Raw genomic sequence first — 5,254 nt, forward strand, 5'->3', positions numbered from 1 at the left:
CGGGGTATAGTGCCGGAGGGCCAAGTTCTAATGTAGAACCTGCCGCAGTAAAGCTGATTGAACTCAACGCTATCGGGAAAAGGCAGTTCGCCAATTTGATCTGACCTACGCAAAAGTTTTCGAACGGTTACAGAAAAAGGGGTTGTTGAAAGCCCTCACTCATTATAACAAGGCACCGCCCGCTCCGCAGATACAAGCTAGGGGATACTGCGAGTTCCACAGTATTTATGGGCACACTATTGAGAACTGCGAGAGACTGAAACACGAGATTCAGGATTTGATTGAGGAAAAGAAGATAGCTGATCCTTCGTCAGCGAACCCTTCCACTAGGCGTAATCCATTGCCTAACCATAGGGTGAGCATGATCGGGTCTGGGCTCGGAGCAAGTTTAGTCATGGAATCCTTCAAGGAAAATAAGGAGGAGCTGTTGGACTCCGATGAGAAAAGGAATGTGGGAAATGGTTTATACGTGTCTGTTTTGGAGGAAGGGCCGACGGAAGAAGTGATGGACGATAGAACTAAAACTGAGGAAACCGAGGAAGCATCATCTCGGAGGATCATGCCTATGTTGAAATTGTTTAGTGGGGTAGAAGACCCCGAAGCTCATTTGTATGGATACGTGTGTGCTATGTTTGGGGAGCCATACAAAGTGGAAAAAGTCGCTCCATGGTTCTATCTTTCGCTGGTGGGCGAACCTTTGAAGTGGTTTCAATTGTTACCTGACTCGACTAAGCATGATTGGTCACTGATGTCGAGCTTGTTTTTGATGAAGTATCGAAGAGACAAAACACATGTAGGGGAACATAGCGCGATGCAAATCAGGCCTATCAAACGTCCGTTTCCCACTGTCAGCAAGTATAATGAAGGGAAGGACCCCATCGAGCACCTGCACTTTTATCTGTCGGCTATGGGTCCTCTAGGTTTCAAAGAGGAGGAGATTACGAGCTTGTTTTGCAACTCATTGGCAGGAGAGTCACTGGTGTGGTACATGTCTCTTCCAATGCACGTTAAAGCAGATTGGGCAAAAATGACTAAAAGATTCATCAAGAAATACGTCGCATGGGAATGTCTAGAGGAAATGCCTGCATTACCCGAAGAGGAGACACCTGAGGCAGTAACAGCCATGTCTAAGTATAAGGGAGATGAGAACCCCATTGATCACATAAACCGTTTCCGTGCCCACATGTTTGACGCGGGACTCTACCGAAGTGAGTTAGTCCAGCATTTTCCAAAGACACTCATAGGAGGAGCTTTGATGTGGCACCGAATGCTCTCGGTAAAGATAAAAGGGGACTGGGGATCCCTCATGGAGGCCTTTGTGCAGAGGTATGAGATGTACATTCCGTGGACAGGGTCGTTGGAAGATTTAGAAAGGATCAAGCAATTCCCCGAAGAAGCATTCGTGGACTATGCTAGAAGATGGAGGTTCAAGTATGCCTCATGTCGGATCACCTTGAGCGATCAGGAGCAACTCATGTGCATCCGGAAGGGTGCCATTCCACTCGTGGCTAGAAGAATGAACGGAGTGTTCCTCAAGGACTATGAAGAACTGATAGGCTGGGCTCGGTATGGATCGCCAGACCCTTCCTACGTAAATCTGAATGTCCCTCACATAATGGATCTGATGGTCGTGGACATTTGGGGAAGTTCTTCCGACGAGGAAGGTATCAATCAGAGGGTTCCAATCAACATCTGGGATGAGTCTGATGATGTGTTGGAAATGGCTGTTAGCATCGAACGAAAGATTCTGCCGGGCTTTGAGATCTTCAATGACGTCGCTAGCTGGGGCAAAGGAGAGGCAAGCTGGTTCGTCGAGGATCATGATGTTAGACCTGAATGCCGAGGAGCAGGTCATCACCATTGAGGCAACTGTGGGAGCGGTGGACGAGCCCAACACCTCCAAGGCTTATGAGAAACCCGAGAACCCCGATGATGAAAATTGTATTACTGCTTTATTTGAATCCGATGATGTACTCGCCAACACTATCAATAAAATGAATTCTGATTTTGCTTACTTGCTTGATGTTGATTCTGATCATTCCATGCATTCTTATTCATATAACATGCCTACATTTGAAATCAATACAATAGAAATGTCAACTTTCAATCTTGGCACGGATGAAAATCCTAAACTTATACAAATTGCTCAAGAATTAACTATTGAAGAGAGGAAAGAATTTGAGAGAATAATTAAAAAAATACGAAATAGTGTTTGCTTGGACATACGAAGACATGCCCGGAATCGATCAATCAATCGTGACTCACCGTATTCCAACATACCCCGATACTAAGCCCGTGAAACAGAAACTCCGACGCATGAGGCCGGAATGGGCGGATAAGATCAGAGAGGAAGTGAAGAAACAGTTAGAAGCAGGGTTCATCGAAGTAATTGACTATCCCCCTTGGGTCGCAAATGTAGTGCCAATCGCGAAGAATGACGGTAAAGTGAGAATGTGCGTCGATTATAGGGATCTCAACAAGGCGTGCCCCAAAGATGAATTCACGTTGCCTCATATTGACGTGTTGATCGACAGTGCAGCATCAAGTGTCTTACACACGAATGTAGACGGTTTCATGGGCTACATGCAAGTTCAGATGGCCGAGAAGCACAAAGAAAAAACCTCATTCACAACTGAGGGGGGAACCTACTGCTATAGGATAATGCCGTTTGGTTTAAAGAATTCCGGGGCAACTTATCAACGAATGGTCAAGGCACTGTTCCAGGATATGATACGCAAGGAGGTGGAAGTTTAGATGGACGACATGATGGTCAAGTCGGAGAAGAGAGAGGGGCATTTCGCTACACTTGAGAAGTTTTTGGCCCGAATTGCAGAGTTCAAGCTAAGGTTGAACCGAAAGAAGTGAAGGCCATACGAGAAATGCCAGCACCGAAGAATGAGAAAGAAGTGAGAGGATTTCTGGGGCAGGTTCAGTATATCAGTCGGTTCATAGCGAGACTCACCGCAATCTACGAGCCAATCTTTAAGTTGTTAAGGAAAGACCAACCCACAATCTGGAATGATAAGTGTCAGCAAGCTTTGGAGAGCGTTCGGAACTACTTGTCTAATCCGCCAGTGCTGAGACCGCCTAAACTGGGAAAACCGCTTCTCCTCTATGTGGCGATCGAAGAGCAATCTATTGGGGCAATGTTGGCCCAAGAAGGAGACACCGGTGTGGAGCACGCGGTGTATTACCTGAGTAAGAAGTTCTTGGAGTACGAGCTTAAGTATAACATGATCGAAAAGACGTGCGTAGCAGTAGTATGGCTAACAAAGAAACTACGACACTATTTTCAATCTTACAAAGTGATCATTATTTCCCGGATGGACCCCGTGAAGTATCTGTACCGAACTCTGTCTCTAACAGGGAAGCTAGCCCGATGGTTATTGCTTTTGTCCGAGTTTGATATCGAATATGTAACAAAGAAGGTTATTAAGGGGAGAGCCGTAGCAGAATTTCTGGCCAATCAGCCTCTGAACGCAGAAGAAGAGGAGACGAACTATGATTTCCCCGATGAGCATTTGAGCGCCATAGAAGTTATACGGTGGAAAGTGTTCTTTGATGGAGTGGTTACCTCGAATGGAACCGGGGTAGGAGTGCTACTTATCTCACCGAAAGGGGAAAGGATCCCAATGGCAAAGAAGTTATCCTTCCTTCTCATCAATAATATGGCCGAATAGGAAGCGTGCATCTATGGGTTGGCGTCATTAGCAGCGCTGGGAGCATCATGTGTTGAAATTTGGGGCGACTCAAAACTGATTATCGAACAAGCGCAGGGAAGCTGGGAAGTAAGGGAAGAAAGGTGGCGTCCGTACCTAGAACAGTTGGAGGGATTGGCGCAGAGATTCAGCGAGTGTCGTTTTTATCACATTCCTCGAGCACAGAACCAAGCAGCGGATGCTTTGGCCACTTTGGTGTCAGTATGGGATAATCCTCGGAACCTTGCCTCGAAGCCTTTGGTGCTGAAAAGGTCCCACAAACCGTGCTATGAAGACGTAATGCTGTTGGGAGCAGATGAAAAGCCTTGGTATTTCGATATCGTAAACTTCATGAAAAGTGAGACGTACCCGGCAGAATCAGAACTTAGGGATCAGGCTGTGATCAGAAGGTTAGCTCAGAAATTTGTCATCCATAATGACTTGCTTTACAAAAGGCACGCCAATGGTTTACGACTGAAGTGCTTGGATGAGGGAGAAGCCCGGGAGGCAATGGAGTCAGTACACTCGGGAATTTGTGGAGCCCATATGGGAGGAGTAGTGTTAGCAAAGAAAATCGTAAGACAAGGCTTCTATTGGCTCACCATGGAAAGAGATTGTAACGAATATGCGAAGAAATGCCATGATTGTCAAATCCACGGAGATTATAATCACTTGCCAGCTATGGAACTGCACGTGTTGGCACCAGTTTGGCCGTCCACAGCTTGGGGCATTGATATCATCGGAGAAGTGAGGCCTAATGCATCCAATGGGCACAAATTCATCGCGGTCGCCATTGATTACTTCACCAAGTGGGTAGAGGCAGAATCGTTTAGCAAGTTGGGATCTAAGCAGATGAGGAAGTTCATGGAAAAGCACCTAATCACCAGGTTCGGAGTGCCTCACCATGTGATTACGGATAATGGGGTCCAGTTTCAGGGGGAAGTGAGAAGTCTCCTCCAAGAATACGGTATCGAGCATCATAGGCCTTCTCCATATCGCCCGCAAGCTAATAGTGCGGTGGAGACCGCCAATAAGAACCTTAAGAGGATTCTCGTAAAGACAGTAGCATCGAATCGGAATTGGCACCAGCAGCTTCCGCTCGCTTTATGGGCTTATCACACGACGGTTAGAACGTCAACTGGGGCAACGCCATTCTCCTTAGTGTATGGGGAAGAAGCAGTTCTGCCCGTTGAGATTGAGAAGCGATCACTGAGAATTGCGGTAGAAGCAGGGATTCCCGAGACAGAATGGGTGAAGAAGTGTTACGAACAGTTGGCTTTGGTGGATGAAAAGAGTATGAAGGTTAGGATCAGTCCTATCAAAGAAGGGGATGTGGTGCTGAAACAGATCTGAATGATGCACACTGACCCTAGGGGCAAGTTCAGGTCAAACTGGGAAGGACCATTCCTCGTGAAGAAAATCCTAAGCAAAAAGGCGGTGAAGCTAACTACTATGGACGGCATGGAGTTCTCCGAACCTACCCATCTGGATAGGCTTAAGAAACGCTTTTCGTAAAAAAAAAAAAAGAAAGAAATAAAAATTCCCGATAGGTCGAA

Source organism: Euphorbia lathyris, chromosome 7, assembly GCF_963576675.1.
Source record: "Euphorbia lathyris chromosome 7, ddEupLath1.1, whole genome shotgun sequence".
Classification (NCBI taxonomy): domain Eukaryota; kingdom Viridiplantae; phylum Streptophyta; class Magnoliopsida; order Malpighiales; family Euphorbiaceae; genus Euphorbia; species Euphorbia lathyris.